This window comes from Macaca mulatta, chromosome 12 (assembly GCF_049350105.2).
Source record: "Macaca mulatta isolate MMU2019108-1 chromosome 12, T2T-MMU8v2.0, whole genome shotgun sequence".
Lineage (NCBI taxonomy): Eukaryota > Metazoa > Chordata > Mammalia > Primates > Cercopithecidae > Macaca > Macaca mulatta.
In genome coordinates this window covers 115,967,601-115,990,504 of record NC_133417.1, presented here as the reverse complement: position 1 = coordinate 115,990,504, position 22,904 = coordinate 115,967,601, and positions in this window count along the sequence as shown.

Below are 22,904 nucleotides of genomic sequence, written 5' to 3'. Positions count from 1 at the left end.
GCAATTAAAGATCTATACAAATATACCCTAACAAAAGATATTAAATGAAAATATTCAATAGATGGCAAACCATAATCACAAGGACCTTACATTTAAAATTGCCTCCTATCACAACCCCTGCTACATGCTTCACAAGCACAGTTCTTTTACATGTTGAACCAGCAAGTACCGTATCAGAAAGCAACACTGCAAAAAGAAAACATTTAAAAACTGATAGGGCAAAAGCGCATATATTATTTTCTGTGTCCTGTGGAGTGGCAGTTAAAAAATAGGGGTAAAAATGCCCTAGCTAAGGTTTCAGCCCCCATAAATGATGCATTTTCCCCCAGAAAGCAATCAGATGGAAATTGAAAATATATACCTTTGTTTTTGCCAAACACTATACCTCTATAACCCACTATACCTCTGACGGACACATTTCTTTTTCAGCCTTGTTAATACCTTTGACCAGGAATAATTTTATAATTTGGGCTTGAAAATAATTTGATCTTCCTAAATAGATTATAAGTATTGTTGGTCTGATACTTTTTCTGTTGGTTCAAATTTACCTAATTTTCTTTCTTCATAAATTCTTTCCTCATGTACTGATCTTCCCTACAGGGAAGAACAAAGAGATCTATGCAGATCGGCCATTTTAATGAAACAGGCTTTTATTCCCTAGTCTGATTCTGCTTTGATATCTTTCACAAATGAGTTAAAGGGCAATAAAATGTCAAAAGGAAGGAGGACAAATATCTTCCAGGATTAATGGCTGTTTTACCTCCCTCCAGACATGCATCTTTTTTAGGAAGGCAGGAAGAATCTGCGCATCGAGGAGCACAGAGAAACTGAGCAAACATCGGGGTTGCTTTCATGGGTCCTCATTACAAATTAGCAATTAAAATACTGGAAAAGGCACTCATCCCAGTGATTTCTGTGGCTTTACATTCCACATTCTTTAACTGGAAGCACTTTCCAGAGACACCTAAGACTACTGCTCCAAGAGTGATTTCTGAAGGATGCCCCCAACTTTCCCTAAAACTCAAGCAAATTAACTTAAAATATGTCTCTAATTAAGAATCATCATTTCAAAAACAAAGTTGTAAAAGAACAGGTAAACCTCCCAATCCTAAATTTGTTACACAGAGATCTATTTCTCTGTGTTTATTCATAAGGCCAAAAAATATACATTGATTACCTACTCTAAGCCAGGCATTGATCTACGTAGTATTTGACAAGGGTGGCAAGGTTTATGTTCTAGTATTGTGTACATTCCAATGGGACAGATAGAAAAAAAAGTAAACAAATAATTTATAAAGATGGACTGGACTGGGGCTCTGGGAGACATGAGCAGAGTGCTGTGGCAGGAATGAAGAAGAGTAGTAGGGACATGGCTGATCAGTCATGGCTGCTCTAAGGGGCAGCCCTTCTTAAACCATTAACATGTGTAAGATGGTGGGATTAGGAGTGTCCAGGAGGGAAGAATTGAGAGTGAGATCATTTGGGCATGAATAAAATATGCTTAAATATTGTGTATTAAATGAACGCTATCTGTGTCTTCCTTCATACATCTTCATAAGGGAGACCACCAGGTTTTTAAAACCAGGTGGGTGTTTCCCAAATTGAGTCTGTATCATTTGTCCTCCTGGACCATAGGCTTCAATATTTACAGGCGTATTAGGATGTTCCTATGCTCATGGTTCCTAGAGCAATGGTTTTCTGTTTTTAATGTGCATAGGAACATTCTAATATACCTGTAAATATTGAAGTCCTGGATCCCACTCTACAGATTTGATTTCCTAAGTTTTAATAAGGAGGTCCTGAAATTTGTCTTCATGAGTGATTCTGATACAGATAGTCTAAGAACCAAACTTTAAGAAAAACTTCTCAGGCCGGGCACAGTGGCTCACGCCTGTAATCCAGCACTTTGGGAGGCCGAGGCGGGTGGATCACCTAAGGTCAGGAGTTCAAGACCAGCCTGACCAACATGGGAGAAACCCCATCTCTATTAAAAATATAAAAATTAGCCAGGCATGGTGGTGGGTGCCTGTAATCCTACCTACTCAGGAGGCTGAGGCAGGAGAATCGCTTGAACCCCGGAGGCAGAGGTTGTGGTGAGCTGAGATCGTGCCATTGCACTCCAGCTTGGGCAACAAGAGCGAAACCCTGTCTCAAAAAACAAAAAACAAAAAAACAAAACAAAACAAAACAAACAAAAAAAACTTCTCTCAAAAATTTCTTCTCCTCAGCAGCATAGCCTGGACTTTGCCTAAGAGTTGACATCATAAGTGGTTAAGCTAAAATTGAGGTTGGTGGCCCAACATTCTTGATTCTGCCTTATCCCAAAGCCACTATTAAGGCAAAAATGCCTTTGTATATGTTAGGAAAAAAACCTCTCTCATCTGAGTAGGGCTTTATAGAAAGTCTCCTTTCCTCTAGCAGAGATAACACTGAACTGGGATGCAAAGTTTGGCTAAAAGAGAATGTACTGGATGTTGGCTCCACTATCCCCTGAACTAAGTTGGGCCTGTCAGCAGGGCTTGACCAACTGCAGACTGTAGCCCTACCTTCATCGCAGGGCATACATATCAAGATGTGCACCAGCAGACACAAAGATGGAAACAATAGACACTGGGGACTCCAAAAGAGGGGAGGAAGTGGGTGGGGGTAGAGTTGAAATACTACCTGATGAGTACTATGTTCATTATTTGGGTGACAGGATCATTAGAAGCCCAAACCTCAGCATCATGTGATATACTCACATAACAAACTTGCACCTGTACCCCCTGAATCTAAAATAAATATGCATCAGAATCAAGAGTGCCAAATTATTTTCCATTAAAGTGAATTCATCTTGTTTTGTCTTTCTCCTAGTTTTCAGCGGCTATAACTAGTTTTACTGGTTTTGTGTTGCCAATCACATGTTGCTTTTTCATTTGGCAGCATAATTTATATGATGTGAGAGACACTTGGGGGACATTTTTTGTATATTCTAATTCTTTTACTGTCCTAAATCCAGGAAAGCCTCAGCTCTTTCTTAGTCTTTTTGCAGGTTCTTCCTCTACCAGCCAACCTCAAAATCCTTAGGATTCAGTTCAAACCCCTTTTTCTCTTGTCTTTCTATGTCATTCCCACAACTATAAGCACCATCAATATCTGATAATTCAGAGATTGATAATTCATAGTCTAGTATGAATTCTAGACTTGCATACATAATTAACCCTTGGATGTTTGTATTTAAAGGTATGAAGACCAGGATTTTCAAAAACGAATTACTGACTTCCCTCTTTCAAAACTATACTTGTCCCAGTTTTCATACCCCTTTGATCAAAGTTGAAACCTGGGTAACATTCTTGTTTCTTTTCCTCTACCCTCTGCATTTATCATGGTCTAAACAGGAAAGGAGAAACCACTTACATATTTACATCCAAGGAAATCTTATGCAGGGAATTGATTACACAGGTAATTAAAAAAAAAAATGCTGAGCAGCTAAACAGGAGTTGATGAGACAACTCAAAAATTAGCAACAGAGCCAGGGAAGGACATGGTGTTATGGGGGCTTAGAGGCTAGCAACATCTAGTGGAAGCTAGAACCAGAGCAAGCCAGTCTGGAGTGAGTTGGCGCCATGAATGAAATGCTGCACCTGCAGAGATGTGCTCTCTTATTTCAATCTGCAGCCGGTGCCTGTGGCAGTGGAAGCCGGCCACAGTCAAGGAATGCAGCCTGAAACGCAGAACAGAAAAGGTAACAGTAAGGGGTGGATCTGATGGCACAGCCACCAACACAAACAAATATTCCTAAAAATCTATCTCTTATCTTCATCCAAGCTATCTGTATTCTTCCTGCAGGCTTCTAACATGTCTCACTCCAATTTATACTCAATAGAGTAGCCAAATAAATCTTTTCAAATGTAAATTTGGCCTGTGTGAAATATAATGGCCCACTTTCACTCCTCTGTCTGCTGAAAACATATCAATGGCTTTTTTTTTGTACCTAGCATTGGCAAACACTTAACTTCTGCCTACAACACTCTACATAATCCAGGCCTTGCAACCTCATCTTTGACTACTATCCATCTCACCCAATTCATTGCATGACCCTAGCCTACTGTTAGCTTCCAGACCATACCAAACTCTTTTGATTCTTAAAGCTTTAGCAATCTTGCCTCTGTTCAGTTCTTAAATGAATGCCTTCTTTTCATCCTTCAAAGTTGACGCGATGCCACCACATTAGATGGCCTGCCCAGGCAACCACATCTGAGTAGCACACCTGCCCACCACCCTGTTTGTTATGCTCCGAGTTTTTTTTCTCAGTTTTTTTTTTTTTTTTAATCTGTTGCTCCTATCTTCTACTATTAAACTATAGGCACCATGAGATTAAAAGCTCATACTATTCCCATTTTTCTTTATATATTCAGAATTTAGCACAGTGTTTGGTACATTATCTCTATTAAAACATGTTCATTGAATAAATGAATGTATAAATCTAGAGAAGACATTGAAGATGAGTGGGAATTTGAATATATTAACTTTAAAAAGAAGGTACAAACATGAGACAAAGAAAAAAATCTGCACAGATGACTGGTATTTTTGTTTTTCTAAATAGTCATTATTATAGAACATGGCAATTATAGTACTAAAGATATTAAGAATATCATAAATGCTATGAAGGAAAAGTTTCCTGGTTGTGTTATGGAAATCTAATAATTACACATACTTTTAGAGGTATAAAAATCACTTTTTAACTTCCTGTAAAGCTGTATTTCTGAAGCTTGTTAAACTACAGATGCTGATGTAATAGGTCTGAAATGGGACCTGATATTCTGTATTTTTAACAAGCATGCTGGTGATTTCCAAGCTACTGATCCAGGGATAACATTTTTGAGTAGCAAGAAAGTCATCAAGTTGATGAGCTGGATTTACATGAATGTTTTCTAATGTCCACACCTTTTTAGCTTCTTGGCATTCTGAGCTGGAAAGCAGAAAGAAACTACAAAATCAATACAATGCAATGTTCAATTAGTCTAATCAGTTTCTCAGTTTCCTTTTGTTCATCTGAAATTATAGTCTCAACCTCCACTTACTTTACACCAGCATTCTCTAACAGACATTTTAGTTAAAATTTTCATCATTAAGGCATTAACTAACTCATGTTCAAGGACCAACAATTAATGTAGAAATCAATAACCGTAACTTTCATTTGTACAATGCTTTACAGCTTACAAATAACTTTCAGGTACATTATCGTGTTTAATACTCACAGCAATCCAAGATGTAGCCAAGAATCATTAACCTTATACTATAGAAGAAAAAGTTGATGTAGAGAACATTAACTGTGATAATAATCAGCAATACATTCATAATTTTACATTTATAAATCACTTTAATATGCATTAGTTAATTTGATTTGCATAATGATCCTCAAAAGCAAATAAATATCTGTACTTGGTTATTGATCATATGCAGCTATAATGCCCCAAAACATTTTTTCACATCAGTTTTTGTGCATATCTTCCTCCTTGACTATGTTTAAATAATCTAGACCATGGAATCAGAAAATTTAGATTTGAATTCTTGCTCTATTATTCAATCCCTGTAAAACTTTGTGCAAGTAACCACAATAAGGCTCAGTGATTTTATCTACAAATTGGAAGACATAATAACTTGTTGCAGGAAGTCAGGAACCCTGAACAGAGGGACTGGCTGAAGCTGCAGCAGAAGAACACAAAGTGTGAAGATTTCATGGACATTTATCACTTCCTCAATCAATACTCTTATAATTTCCTATGCCTGTCTTTACTTTAATCTCTTAATCCTGTCATCTTCATAAGCTGAGGATGTATGTCCCATCAGGACCCTGTGATGATTGCGTTAACTGTACAAATTGTTTGTAAAACATGTGTTACAACGATTTGAAATCTGGGCATCCTGAAAAAGACAGGATAACAGAGATTTTCAGGGAACAAGTGAGATAACCATAAGGTCTGACTGCCTGAGTGGCTGGACAGAACAGAGTCATATTTTTCTTCTTGCAGAAAAAGCCAATAAGAGAAATATCGCTGAATTCTTTTCTCAGCAAGGAATAACCCTGCAGAAGGAATGCATTCCCAGGGATAGGTCTACAGATGGCTGCTCTAGGAGTGTGTGTCTTATGTGGTTGGAGATAAGGGATGAAATATGCCCTGGTCTCCTGCAGCGCCCTCAGGCTTACTAGGATTGAGAAATTCCAGCCTGGTGAATTCTAGTCAGACTGGTTATCTGCTCTCGAACCCTGTTTCCTGTTAAGGTGTTTATCAATGACAATGCATGCCTAGCAAGACATGGAACCTCATCAGTAATTCTAATTTCACCCTGGCCTTGTGATCTTGCTCTGCCTCTCTGCCCTTGTGATCTTTTATTGCCCTTTGAAGCATGTGATCTTTGTGACTTACTCCCTGCTCATGCCCCCTCCCCTTTTGAAATCCCTAATAAAAACTTGCTGGTTTTGCAGCTCAAGGGGCATCATGGAACCTACCCATAGGTGATGTCACCCCCAGAGGCCCAGCTGTAAAATTTCTCTCTTTTGTACTCTTTCTCTTTATTTCTCAGACTGGCCAACACTTAAGGAAAATAGAAAAGAACCTACATTGAAATACCGGGGGCTGGTTCCCCTGATAAAAACTTCCATTAAAGGAAACCACATTCCTCTCCCCAGGTTTCCAAAAAGGTGACATCCACTCCATGACCTGGGAAAGAATAGCTTTGGAACAACACTTTGGGACTATCTGTCTTTATACTCCTAGAGCATACTTCCTTCCCAGAAGTAGACACTGACTTATCTAATTGGAGAGATGGGAAAGAGTCTGACATCACTGATCACACCTTTCTACTGAGAAGGGTTAAGTTATTAAATTGATGGTTTCCATCTGGTATTCTTGATATCTTGTGTGCAAAACTAAAGCATTCTCCAGCATACATTAATACTCCTGTTCAAGGATGAGGGTTTTCATCTAAAAGCAGGTGTAGAGTGTCAAGTGATTCAGAATCTAGACTCTGGAGGTTCTTTGGACACAAAGTTATAGAAAAGACTGAGATTCTTTCATGTAGTTGACAAGGTATCTTCTCCAAGTACTTTTTCAACCTACAGATGGGGACCATGGTTTAAATCCAGGAGAAATATATTAGACCAGGAGGTTAATTTGTGGTTGTATTATCCAGTCCTGCTTTCCAACTAAAAAGTTTACATTCTAACCCTTCTCAGATACCTGTATCTACTTCTCAATTGGTTTAATGCTTGGAAAGTAGGTAGAGTGTAATTAATTATCATTTTTCAGAAAAAAATCCAACATCTGCATTGAACTAAAGGGGAACTATAGGGGAAATAAAGATTTATTGTGTTGCATAGTTTGTAACACCCAATTATTGGAGCTACCATTGTTAATATTGCATCTTAACTGGCTTGTTGGAATGGGAGTAATAAATTTCCATGTTATATAAAAAGTGAAAAGAGACAAAACAAAAAAAAACTGAGGCTATATGATAGATACATCAGCATTTATGAAGATATAAGTACCAATTGTTAATTTTAGCTTAACAAAACAAATTAACAGATCACATTCTTGAATATGGTTCTCCCTCCTTATCCATGGGGGATACCTTCCAAGATCCAACTCCTACCCCTGCCATGAATACCTGAAACAGCATATACTACTGAACCCCATATATGCTATGTTTTCTCCTATACATCCATAATAATAATGAACATGAAGTTTCATTTATAAGTAGGAACAGTAAGAGATTAACAATAACTATTAATAATAAATTAGAAAAATTGTAACAATGTACTGTGATACAAGTTACACAAATCTGGCCTCTCTCTTGCTCTCAAAACTAGCTTATTTGCATTGTACTCACTTTTCTTCTTCTTGTGATGATGTGAGATGATACAATAAGGTGAACAATCTGCAATGAGTTGAAGTGTGAGGAATGAAGTAGGTATTGTAATGTAACATTAGGCTACTATTGACCTTCTGTATTCTTGAATCTCTGCCATCATCCTTGACTTGCAATAAATGACTTGGTGTCACTGTTTCAGGGGATCCTTTGCTGAAGTCTTTGTATAAGAGCAATGTTTTATGGCACAATATATTGCTGTCAATTGGAGCATGCTTCCTGTTTATGTCATACACTTACAAATTTAATGCCTTTTCCATCTTAACTAAGCACTTACCATGCACTGTGGCTGTAACTTCTGCAGTTTGAGGTACGACAGTAAAGCTAGCACAACTTTCTCTCTCTTCACAATTTTACAGACAAAAGATTCATTCTTACCATAGATCCTAGCAACCTCAGCATGATTTTTTTTCTTTCTTAAGTCAATAACTTTCATCTTATTACTTAAATGAAGCATTTTATGGCTTTTCCTTGGCATATCTGAATTGCCAGCACTACCACTTTTGTGTTTTGGGGCTATTATTAAGTAAAATAAGGGTTACTTGAACACAAGCATGGTTATACTTGACAATTCATCTGACAACTAAGAGGGCTACTAAGTGACTGATACTAAGTGATTGATGGGTAGCATATACAGTGTGGATTCACTGGATTAAGGATGAGTCATGTCCTGGCCAGGAAAGTAAAGGATGGTACAAAATTTCATCATGCTACTCAGAATGGTACACAACTTAAAATTTATGAATTTCTAGAATTATCCATGTAATATTGTCTGACTGTGATTGACCCACAGTAACCAGGGAAGGCAAAACTGCAGATATGGAGGAACTACTTTATTATCTTTAGCTCTGTTTAGCAGTTTAGAGTGTAGAGTCTCAAGCAGGTGATTTGCCCAAGGAAATATACTTGATAAGTCTCAAGGCTTAGGCTTGAAGAAGTGATTTTTTACTTATATGCTTAATTGCCTCTTATTTCAATTGTCTCACTGATATAAAACAATATCAAGATATCAATTGATATAAAACATAACTAGATTATAATCTGCAAAACAAAAAAGTATATATACATCTCAGTTATACACTTTGAGGTCTTACAATTAACCAAATATCATCCGTAGGCACTGTAGATTTTTTCTTTATTACATATATAATTTTAAAAAATTTATCTTACCTTACAAATTTCTCACAATCAAATTTTACTATTACTACAATAATTATTATCTATGTTTACATTTATAGATTTTACTTTGAGTCAAAGATTTCAAAAGGAAAAATAACAGCAATTGTTATAACATAGGTTCAGGCCCAGAAAATTAAATATCTTATAAGATATCTCCTGATATGAGAGCCATCTGCTTTCCAGGAAAAAAGGGGAATGACCCTGGGCCATTAGCACTGAGGAATGTCCGGAGAAGCAACCAAATATCCACCATGACCAAATTGGTTCAGAGTCTCATTAAGGCAAGAAATGTCCTATTGAATCAGAAATACCATAGTCATTATCCAACTGTAAAAAATTGTGTTGCTAATTAAAAAATATAAACACAAGGGGAAAAAATCCAAACATCTTTCTTCACAAAGGTTTTGACTGACAAATGAAGGACAAAGGAATGTTGAAAATGACCAAAAGATTCATGAAAAAAGTAATTTGGAATAAGAAGTACCCAAAACATATTAGATACATATACCAGGTTTACATACTACCTTTAATTTCATTTGAGAGCGCTTATAGATAAAGGTATAATGACTGCTAATATTAGGGCAAAATATAGATTTTCCACATCTTCCCAAGTTGAGTACAGTCTCAATAAATACTCAGGATTTAGAGGCGCTTCTAAATTTTTGATACACCTATTTGAGTGAGTCCTGAAACTGAATAGAAGGGAAGGGGACAAATAAATAATCGAATCTCATATAATACAATTATATTTTTGAAAACTCTTTACAAAAGTGCTCCATAATTAGATTAATGAACTCCCAATTTAAGCCCTCATTTTAATCAATTTAATAAATATATGTTAAGTATTTACAGAATAAACAAAGATGAGCACAATACTATGTTGAGCCTCAAGGGCATTCACATTTATCAGAGTTGAACCCCATGGCAATTATCCAAAATCTAAATAATAATTGCATAACAGAGGTACATAGAAAAATAATGGAATCAACCAGGAGGCTAGAGAAAAGGACATATCAATGGAAAGAAAGTCAGAGAGATCAAATAAGATCTACACAATTAGGAAAACACAGCTCTCAAATGCTCAACTTTCTTTTTCTGGCTTATCCATTGAATCACATAGTCTCTTTCTCAAAAAAGCCCAAATCACAAAATTCAGTGATATGGCCTAAATCTGGGTGGGGGTTGGAGTGTTTCCTGGTGCATCTAATGCACGGTGTGTCACATAGGCAGACAGTATGCAATAAATGGCTCTTGTTGATAACGACATAACTATAGGTAATTTACACTTTCAGTGTATATAATCACAGCCCACTGATTATCAAAAGATGATTAGGTGAAAGTTTACAGTCACTCACAGAAAAGGTAGCACATAGATAAGAAAGAGAAGAGAAATCTGTTAATCATATGGATGACCTAGGAAATAGAGCAGAAAAGCATCAATGTCATGAAAGGCATGAAGCAAGGTAACATGCTAGCTTCTGTGCAAGCAGTTTCATTAAAACATGCCAGGTCTGGAAAATAGTGAGGAAATTGTTATTTTTAGGGTGCAGAGAACATATTCTCAAGTCCTATGAAATGGTGTGAATACAGTGGGCTTCAATGGAAAAATGTATTACTTTACACAGAAGGCATATGACAAGAAGAGTAAGAGAAAAATCCTTTCATTTAAAAAGAAATAGAAAGGAAATAAAGGAAGAAATTCTCATTTCCCATGATATAACTGTATTTACTCAATAAAATATAATGCAGACATGAGAAATACTACACATTTCCTGTATTTTCCTCTTCAGGATAAAAATTATATCATTTAAGAAGTCAATGTAGAAAATGTTATTTTAAAATCATGTGCTACATTCAGGGGGAAGAAGGCTCTAACAAGATATTAAACATAAGGAAAAAGAGTTTTAAAGTAAAAGAGAATGTTAATTCAAGGAGATAGTGACTTTGCATTTTCATGGTGTTTTATAGTATGCAAAATATATCACATTATTTGAGGTAGGATGAATAGATATTATTATCTAATTTTACAAAACAGAAATGAGAGGAAGAAATTTAAATGTATGGAATGCTTTCTATACCTGGTAATATTCCTACAATAAAATGTTGAGGAGCTGTAGAAATTAAGTTAAAACAATTTTTGATCAAAAAGCTGCCAAATTAGGCAGTACTTGAGGGTCCAGGTTCATTGAGAAAAGGAAATCAGGTTGAAATTAATCTAACATTTGGTGTTGCTGCTTTTACCTCATGGCATTTGATGATTGGTGATTGGCATAAGGCCAAGAGGCTAAAAGGTTGACTTGAGTTTTGTGGTTGAAAGCCTGGAAATCTGAGCCAAATTTTTAAGTCTTAGAGGGATGTAGGGGTAAAAACTGAAGTATGGAGCTTCCAAAACATCCAAGATTAGAGGCCAAGACACTGGACAGAAAGGAAGTGCAATGAGGTAAATCCAAAATTCTGTTCCTATTAAGATGAGGAGAGCTTTCCACAATCTCCCAGAGCATGGGACACAAAAATTGAAATCCAAGGCCAACCAAGTAAACATATCCCTGAAATATACTTTAGAGTTTGAGTTAGACTCCTGAGAGGAAGACAGCATCAATCAGAACCTCACATCATTTGTAGAATTTTCATACACAGCTCTTGGCCCTCAGTAAAATTACCAGACATGCCAGAGGACATGAAGTGAAGGTCAAGACCTCAAGAAAATCAGAAAATAGAACTGGTGATTCAGATATTAGAATTACAAGACTTGGACATTAAAATTACTCTGGTTAATGATTAAAATAAAACAGATCAGAAGGAGAATTTCACCAGATAATGGGAGTCTATAAAAGGTACCAAATAGAAATTTGAAAACTGAAAAAATATATATAACAAAAGTTAAAAATACGGAAGTTGAATCTAACACAGCAGAAATGATCACTCTAACAACTACAGTATACACATTCTTTTCAAGCAAGATATATTTTTTGGGGTGAAAACTGACACACTGAATAAGCCAAATAGCCAAATTAATCTTGATGATCAACATCAGATGACTTACATAACCAGCTATCAATATCTATCACATAGGTATATTTATTCAGACAAAGTAAACATGACACAACTATAGTCAATGGAATAGAATAGAAAATCCAGAAGCAAACCCATATCTAATTAGATAGTTGATATATTTCAAAAGTCATCATTCAGTGCAATGTGAATGAATAGTACACTCTTTTCACAAATAGTACTGGGTCGATTGAATATACAGATGGAAAAATTAACATTGTTTATATTTCATAGTATAAAAAATCAATCCCTGATGGATCTTTTTATCAAAATTTAACGGTTTGCAATAATGTTTTCTGAAGGTAACACAAGAGAATATTTTAGTAACTGGCGAATATCCAAAGTTATCTTAAACAGGACACACACACACACCCCCTAAACATTAAAAAAATGATAAATTGAACTGCACTAATATTAAGGACTAGGTTCATCAAGAGGCACCTGTAGAAAAATTTAAAAATAAGACACTGGGTGGGAGAAAATATTAATACCTGCAACAGAAAAAGGGCTCTTATCAAGAATGTCACAATGTTTAATGACTTTTTTTCCCCAAGATGGCAGATAGGAGGCTTTGCTAGTATGTCTAACTGACTTGGAAAGAGCAAAACAGTGTGCAGAGATACATACTGTGAACTTTTATCCAAGAAGCAACACAGGACCACGACAGAAAAAGCTGAAAGAAACTACAGACACTTTTCAAGAAGCAACAGGCAGCAGCCTACATGAGCCAAGTGGAAATCTGTGTCTCCAGAGTGTGAAAGTGCGAGACTGTCTTGGTGATACACACTCCCACTGGGGAGCTGGGCAATCTAGACCATAGAAGAGCATCTTAACCCTGCCCAGTGCTTAAGCTGATTTGAGCAGATGCTTGCATTAGCTGATGGGAGATGAGAGGACACATCCGTTCATTCCAGCCCCACCCAACATTGCCCCACTCTGGACTTAAGAGCAGAGCCCAAGTCATTACATGTCCTGCAGAACTGTCCACAGCCTGAGCATTACAGAGCTTCTCCAGTTGGCTGACAAGAGATATTAGTGACAAATCCTCCTCAGAAGGAAGAACCAAAATTACAGATGAATAATCATAGCCAAAATGGAGTGTTAAGGAGAGAGTAGTACAGCATATATGAGAGTTCACTGGAAGAATCTAACACGCACACACACACACACACGCGCAGGGAGAGATCACACTCAGAGACTTAGTAATCAAGGAGAAGGGTGGGTGAAAGTGCTCTTGGCATCCCTCACCCTTACAGCAAACTTCTGGTATCTGAGCTCAAGGAGAATTTCTTTGCCCTCACAAGCACAGATACTGGAGGGGGCTGCAATTTGGAGACTTCTTGAAGGCATTACCTCGCTTGCACAAGGTTCCCCATTTTTCCTTGGACATGAGCTGTAGTAGCAAGTGCCATACCGGCCGCTCACCCATTGTGGGACTTTGTTCAGCTCAGTTTCCTTCAATCCTTGTATCTTCACGTCACTAGATCCCTTGCAGATATTCCCCAGCACCAGCCTGGATTGTGGCTGCCCTACATGGCAGCTAGACCCAGAGGAGCAGCAAGATTCACAGTAGTCTGGCCCTCAAGGACTGTCACTTCTAGGGGAAGGGAAAGTATACCATATCAGGGGAGCACCTCACGGGACAAAGTAAACCAGAGTGCAGATCTTGAGTCCAAACTTTTCATTTGTTGAAAGTTTCTTTCAGCAGAGGCACAGGTGCAGGGCTGGGCTCAGTGAGAAAAGACTGAGTTTCTACCCCAGCAGTTGGGCAGCCCCAGTGCACATGAAGGGACTTTGAAAAGGGAACTCCTTCTCCTCCTTGCCCACCACTGCAAACACAGCTGGGGCTTCTCCCATAGGAGCTTGGTGCAAGTGCACCTGTAGACGACCTTTCTGGAAACCTCCAGGGTAACTGGATCCCCACAGGCAGAGTGCCCTCCAGGCTCAGGCTTATATGAGTCCCAGCGCCTCTCTATATTGAACGTCAGCACTCCCGCAGAGAGAAAGAGGTGCCTATCTGATCTAAATAGCTAGAACATTGGGATAGGAGCATGACAAGGAGGTGGATTGCTTTTCTACCGGCCTAGAAAGGGAGCTGAGCTAGCTCCCTCCCTTCCCCCTGAAAAAATCACAGTGCATTTCACTATAAATATAATTTGTATTAATATATCTTAGGAACAAAACAGAAAAATGAACTTTAACAAATGATACAATGTATAGTAGCATCAAAGAAACATTGAATACTCAATAAATCTAAAAATGATGTAAATTATATGGACAGCTATAAATTATTATTGAGAAAATTAAAAATCTAATTTAAAAAAGTAAGTGGTAGAATATATAAAGTAGATGAATTGGAAAACTGAGCTTTGTAAAGATGTCAATTTTCATCAAATGGATAACCATTTCTTCAAACAGATCAACTAGCCATCTGTCAAGGTTGAGACCTCTGCCCACCATTGAGGCATTGCATATACCTACTTGCTTCTGCTGCAACTGTTTTTTACCCATGGTTATCTCCTACTGTCCTGAAGGCTGAACTGTTCAACTTAGTGGAAAAAAATACTCTGGAAAAGTTAAAAAGTGCACACCACTATAGAAGGAGATATAATTTGGATGTTTGTCCTGCTCAAATCTTTTGTTGACGTGTAATTCCCAAGTTGGAGGTGGGGCCTGGTGGGAGGCGTTCGCATGAATGGTTTGGGCCATCCCTTTGGTGATCAGTGAGCCTTTGCTCTGGGCTCCCATGAGATCTGGTCATTTTAATATGTATGGCATTCCCTCCCCAACTCTCATTCCTACTTTCATGATGTGAAGTGCCTGCTCCTGCTTTGCTTTCCATCATGAGGAAAAGCTCTCTGAGGTCTCCCCAGAAGTCAAGCAGATCCCACTGCCATGCCACCAGTACAGCCTGCAGAACCATGAGCCAATAAAGTCTCTTTGCATTATAAACTACCCAGCCTCAGGTATTTCTTTATAGCAATGCAAGAGCAGCCTAATACAGATTAATGACACCTCTGCTATTCTGGCCCCACAGGAGAGAGTGAACCTACCCACACACCCAACATATTACTACTACAACCAGCACCTCAGAAAGCGATTGCACAAAGATTGTATATCACCAAGGAATTCATACAGAGACTTTGCCACTGAAAACACTCAGAGTCTAAGATAGGTGACCATAAACTAAACACATTAAAGTCACATGTTCAAGGGGAAAAATATTCTTTTAACACCCCAGTAAAATAAAAAATAAATTTAATAATAATAAGAAGAAATAGTCTACCCAAATGAGAGGAAAGCAGAAAAGTAATTCTGGTTAAATTAAAAAAACAGTTTCACAACACTGCCAAAAAATCACACTACCTATCCAGTAGTGGATCCAAACTAAAATGAAATCTTTGAAATACCATTAAATAATTTTAATCGTTGATTATAAAGTTGTTCAATGAGATCCAAGAGAAAGTTGAAAATCAACATAAAGAGATTATAAAAAACAATTCAGGATATAAATTAAATTTTCTAAAAAGAGAGGTATTTTAAAGAAAAACCAATCTGAACTTCTGGAAATGAAAGACACACTTAGCAAATATTAAAATGTTGCGTGAATTTTTTTTTTTTTTTTTTTTTTTTGAGACGGAGTCTTGCTCTGTCACCCAGGCTGGAGTGCAGTGGTGCAATCTCAGGTCACTGCAAGCTCCGCCTCCTGGGTTTACACCATTCTCCTGCCTCAGCCTCCCTAGTAGCTGGGATTACAGGCACTCACCACCACGCCTGGCTAATTTTTTTTTTTTTTTTTTTTTGGAATTTTTAGTAGAGATGGGGTTTCACCATGTCAGGCAGGATGGTCTCGATCTCCTGACCTTGTGATCCACCCGCCCCGGCCTCCCAAAGTGCTGGGATTACAGGTGTGAGCTATCGCGCCCAGCTAATATGGTGTGAAATTTTAACAACAGACTAGACCAAGTAGAAAAAGGAATTTCAGAGCTTTAAGGCAAGGCTTTTGAATTAACCAAATTAGACAAAGATAAAGAGAAAAGATTGAAAAGAAATGAATAAAGCCTTCAAGAAATATGGGATTATGTTAAACATCTAAACTTAAGAATCATAGATGTTCCTAAGGAAAAAGAAAAAGCAAAATGTTTGAAAAACCTATCTGAGAAAATAATTGAGGAAAGTTTCCTTGGTCTTGTTAGGTATTTAGACATTCAAATATAAGAAGCTAAAAAACTCCTGGGAGATCCATTGCAAAAAGGACATCACCAAGACATATAATCATCAGGCTATCCAAACTCAATGTGAAGGAAAGAATTAGAAGTGACACCAAAGATTCAGAAAACATACAAAGGAAAACCTATCAGACTAATAGCAGACTTCTTAGCAAAAACCTTACAAGCCAGAAGGAATTGAGGTCCCATGTTTAGTCTCCTTAAACTGTCATGCAAGAATTTTGTATCCAGAAAAGCTAAGTTTCATAAATGAAGGAGAAATAAAGTCTTTCCCAAACAAGAAAATGCTGAGGGAATTTGTCATCACTAGATCCCTACAATAAATGCTAAACGGAATTCTAAATCTTGAAAGGAAAGGTTGATATGGACCAGTATAAAACCACTTGAAAGCATAAAACACACAAGGTTCATAAAATAGTAACATAATGGAGAAAACAAAGTAATTACGTAAAAAAATCAATATAATGACTAAAACAGCACCTCACATATCAATATTAACATGGACTATAAATGGTCTAAATGCCCTACTTAAAAGATGTACATTGGCAGAAAGGATTGAAGAAACACAAACCAAATACCTGTTATCTGCAAGAGGTATATCTAACATGTAAAGATTCCTATAGACTCAAGGTAAAGGGATGGAAAAAATATCCCATGCAAATGAAAACTAAAAGTAAGCAGCAGTAACTAATTGTTCATCAGATAAAGACTTTAAAACAACAAGAGTAAGAGAAGACCAAGAAGGTCATTACATAATCATACAGGGATCAATTAAACAAGAAGATATAATCATCCTAAATATATATGTAACTAATATCTAGAGATATCAGCTTTATTAAAAAAATTACTATTAGACCTAAGAAAAGAGACAGACAGCAACATAACAATAGTGGGGGACTTTAACACTCCACTAACAGCACTAGGCAGATCATTGAGACAGAAAGTTAACAAGGAAGAAACACAGGACTTAAATTGGACTCTAGAACAAATGGACATTTACAGAACATTCTACCCCAAAACTACAGAATATACAGTTTTCTCATCAGCACATGGAACATTTTCCAAGACAGATCATATGACAGCCAAAAAACAAGTCTCGATAAATTTTTAAAAATCAAAGTCTTGTCAAGTATTTTTTCTCAGACCGCAGAATAAAACCATAAACCAATTCTAAGAGGAACATTCAAAATTACATAAATACATAAAAAATTAAACAATCTGATCTGAATGATCTTTGGGTCAAAAATAAAATAAGAAATAAAAATTTTTAAAAAAATTTAAATGAATGATCACAGTAACACAAGTTATCTAAACCTCTGGGACACATCAAAAGCAGTGCTAAGAGGAATGTTTATAGAGCTAAATGCCTATATCAAAAACACAGAAAGGTTACAAATTGACACCGTATGTGATACCCCAAGGAACTAAGGAAACAAGAAAAAAATTAAATTCAAAGCTACCAGAAGAAAATAAATAACAAAAAATAGAGCAGAATTAAATAAATTTGAAGCCAAGAAAATACAAAGGATCAATGAAACAAAAATTTAGCTCTTTGAGAAGATAAATAAAATTGACAGACCACTAGCTAGATTAACCAAATAGAAGAAGATTCTAATAAGCTCAATCAGAAATGAAAATAAAGGCATTACAACTAATACCATAGAAATACACGGGATCATTTAAAAGCACTGTGAACACCTTTATGCACACAAACTAGGAAATGTAGAGGAAATGGGTAAATCCTGGAAACATACAATCCTACAAGTTTGAATCAGGAAGAAACAGAAATCCAGAACAGACCAATAACAAAAAAAATCTATTCCAAAAGATTGAAGCTATTCCAAATGAAGAGTGAGAAGGAAGGAATCTTCCCTAACTTATTCTGCAAAGCCAGTATTCCCCTGATATCAAAGCCAGGAAAGAATATAACAAAACAAGAAAACTGCAGGCCAATATCCCTGCTGAACATAGATAAAAAAATTCTCTACAAAATACTAGCAAAACAAATCCAATAGTACATTAAAAAGATAATTCACCACGATCAAGTGGGTTTTATCCCAGGGATACAGGGATGGTTCAACATACTTACGTCAATGAATGTGGTACATCACATAAACAGAATTAAAAACAAAAACTATATGATCATCTCAATATATACAGAAAAAGCACTGATAAAATTTAGTATCCCTTTATGATAAAATCCCTCAACAATCTAGGCATAGAAGGAGCCTGCCTCAAAATAATAAAAGCCATATAGGACAAACCCATAGCCAACATCATAATGATTGGGGCAAAATTTAAAGCATTCCCCCTGAGTACTGGAACAAGACAAGGATCCACTTTTACCACTTCTAATCAGGAAAGAGGAAGAAACAAAGGGCATCCAAATTGGAAAACAGGAAGTCACACTATCTCTGCTTCTGATAGGTTATTATATCTAGAAAACCCTAAAGACTTCCCGAAAAGGCTCCTAGATTTGATAAATGAATTCAGTGAATCTCAAGTTACAAAATTATTGTACATAAATCAGTAGCACTGCTATACACTAACAATGACCAAGCTGAGAGTCAAATTAGAAACTCATCCCATTTACAATAGCTACAAAAGATACAAAATCCCTAGGGATATACTTAACCAAGGAGGTGAACTGTTTCTACAAGGAGAACTACAAAACACTGATGAAAGAAATCATAGATGACAAAAACAAAAGGAAAAACATCCCATGCTCATGTATCCGAAGAATCAATATTGTGAAAATGACCATACCACCACCCAAAGCAATCTACATATTCAGTTCAATTCCTACTAAAATACCACTGTCATTTTTCACAGAATTTGAAAAGCCAATCCTAAAATTAATATGGAACCCAAAAAGAGCCTGATTAGCCAAAGCAATCCTAAGTGAAAAGAACAGATCTGGAGGCATCACATGACCTGACTTGAAATTATACTACAATCAGTATGATACTGATATAAAAATAAACACAGACCATTGGAACAGAACAGAGAGTGTAGAAATAAAGCCAACTACTTACAACAAACTGATTTTTGACAAGAAAGTAAAAGCATACACTGGGTAAAGGACATCCTATTCAATAAATGATGCTGAGAAAATTGGATAGCTACATGTAGAAGAATGAAATTGGATTCCTATCTTTTACTGTATACAAAAATTAATGGCGTGAACCCAGGAGGCGGAGCTTGCAGTGAGCTGAGATCCTGCCACTGCACTCCAGCCTGGGCGGCAGAGCGAGACTCCGTCTCAAAAAAAAAAAAAAAAAAAAAAAAAAAAAAAAAAAAAATTAACTCAAGCTGGATTAAGTATTAAATTTAAGATCTGAAACCATAAAAATTCTACAAGAAAACCTAGGAAAAACTCTTCCAGACTTTGGCCTAGGTAAAGAATTTATGACAAAGACCCCAAAAGCAAATGCAATGAAAACAAAATAAATCAGACCTACCTAATTAAACTGGAAATTTTCTGCACAGCAAAAGAAATAATCCACAGAATAAACAGACAACCTATACAATGGGGGAAAATATTTGGAAACTTTATAACTTTGATAAAGGACTAAAACCCAGCATCTCAAACAAAACTGCAAGAAGATGCAGCCTGGGAGACAGACTGAGACCCCAACTCAAAAACAAAACAAAACAAAACAAAAACTGCAAGAAGAAAACAAATAATCCCATTAAGAAGTGGGCAAACGACATGAACAGATATTTCTCAAAAAAAGATATACAAATGGCCAATAAACACATGAAAAAAATGGTCATCACCAGTCATCAGGGCAATGTGAATTAAAATGACAATGAGATACCACCTTACCCCAGTCAGAATGGCCATTATTAAAAAGGCAGAAAACAACAGGTGTTGGCATGGATGTGGTGAAAAGGGAACACATACACTTTTGGTGGGAATGTAAATTAGCACAACCACTGTAGAAAACAGTATGGAGATTTCTCAAAGTACTAAAAGCAGATTTACCATTTGATCCTACAATCCCACTACTCGGTATCTACCCAAAGGAAAATAAGTTTTTCGATTAAAAAATCATCTGTACAAGGTTGTTTATCAAAGCACAATTCACAATTGCAAATGTGGAACTGTGAATAGGAATTAACCTAAGTGCCCATCAGCTAATGAGTGAAGAAAATAAACGTGGTATATATACACCATGGACTACTACTCAGCCACAAAAAAAGAATGAAATAATGTCTTTTGCAGCAACTTGAATGGAGCTGGATGTCATTATCTTAAGTGATGTAACAGGATTGAAAACCCAAATACCACAAGTTTCCACTCATAAGTGTAAGCTAAGTTATGAGCACACAATGGCATACAGAGTGGTAAAATGAACATTGGAAACTCGGATGGCTGGCGAGAGGACAGGCAGAGGGAAAGGAATGAAAAGTTACCTATTGGGTACAATGTACACTATTCAGGTTGACAGTTACACTAAAAACTCAGACTTCACCACTATACGATGTATCTATGTAACTCAAAACTACTAGTACCCCAGCAACAGCTGTTGAAACAAATAAAATTTTAAGAAACAAAATAAAATAAAATTTGCCCTTCCCATAGAAAAAAGAATATTTGAGGAAAAGATAATTAAAAACAATGACAAAAAACACAAATTGCTCGAAAAGGTGCTTTATAAAATGACTAACAAACATATAAAATATTCTCAACTACTATAATCATGAGTAAAATATAAAGTAAAATTACAATGAAATACCACCACACACACACTAGAAGGACTAAAATAAAAAGACTGACAATATAACGTGTTTGTAAAAATATAAAGAAACTGGAACTCTCAAACACTACTTATGAGAGTGTAAATTGATACAATAACTTTGGATTTTATTGGTGTCTAGTAATGTTATACATAAACCCTGTCACCCAAGGATTTGAATTTTAACAGTTGTACATATATGTTTATATGAAAACAAATATAAGAATATTCATAACAGTATTGTTCTTGACAGCCCAAAACTGGGAGCAACCCAAATGTCCAGCAATATTAAAATAAGTAAATTGTTTTATTTTTACACAATGCAAAATAGTGCATAATGAAATTGAACAAATTACATGCAACATAGATGAATCTCAACATGATGTTGAATTTTAAAAAAGGCAGACACAGAAGCATATATTCTTTATAATGTAATTTATTTTTTAACAGAATTCAAAAATTCTGTTAAATGGCAGAATAGGGATTACTTTGGGGAAAAGAACCTAAGACTAGGCATGACTGGGACTTCTGGGCTATCTGTGATCTTTCGTTTCGTGATCTGGTTAGTGAGTATATGAATGTGCTCATTTTGTGAAAATTCATTGAGCTGTATACTTATAACATGTGTACCTTGCTGTATACATATTACCCTTCAAAAGTAGCTATATTTTTCAAAAATATGTTAAGCACTGTTAGGTGCCAGGCACTATGTACAATGCGTAAGGTTGGCATTTTTTTCAGAGCTTTTTCATACTAGAACTGAAAAATATCTCACCCTTCTTCCTTGTTGATGTCATGTGTTAAACCCTAACTAATAAAAGGGGGCATTTGTAAGTACAATCTCAAGTGAGAAAATGCATACAGGATATTTTAGCATAATCAACACAGAGACGTGGAAAGAAAACCATTCTAGCAATGGAAAACGTTCGACTCACAAATATTCCACCTAAAATATCTTGTAGGGCTATCACCCCTCAGCCCATCTAAAATAAAATATGATAGAATTGAGTGACTGGTGACTAAACTGAAGAATTAACAGAATTCAACTCTACAAGAAAAGGATGGAAGGGTGGTTGAAAAGAAAAGAAAATATGTCAATTCAAAGAGAGAGGGATATGAGTTCACAAGTGATGACAGACTCAGACTCTGAGACCTGAGAGAGAAGAATCCATGCCTGAAGAAGATCTCAGTGACACTTTTCAATTCAAAATCATGAAAGGAGTACTCTACAACAACCACTTTCTATGGATGTGCACAAGTTGGTAGATACAACTGGAACTCAAAGTAATAGTTATACTAAGCTCTGAATAGGTATTTGCCTAGCAGGTAAGGGCATTCAATAATGCACTGTACAAACCTTCCCAATTACCAGTTAATGCATTGCACTAGGATTATCCTGCTAGGGGAAGGGGTACGGAAGGTACTACTATAGCGCAGGGTAAGGCTGCGCCTGAGTCAAAGTAAGCCATGGAACTGAGTCAAAGAACAAGCTGCCTGTAGTGAAAGTAGATACCAAATGATAAGTAATTGTGCTTAGAACACCCTCATCAAAAGAGAAGGACATGTTGAAGTTAGCCATGTTCTCGGCCCTAGAGTTGCTAGGAAAGCAGGCCATTTAAAGTAGATACTTAAACTAGATTACTGGAAACGTACCTTGATATGGAAAGATAGTTTCTGCATGTTGCTCAGGGAAAATGCCGGGAGTAGAAGACCTAGGAAGGGCAGTATATGTAGCCACATCATTCATAAGATAATTTTAAATAAAATCTGTACTGTTTTTTGAAATACAGGA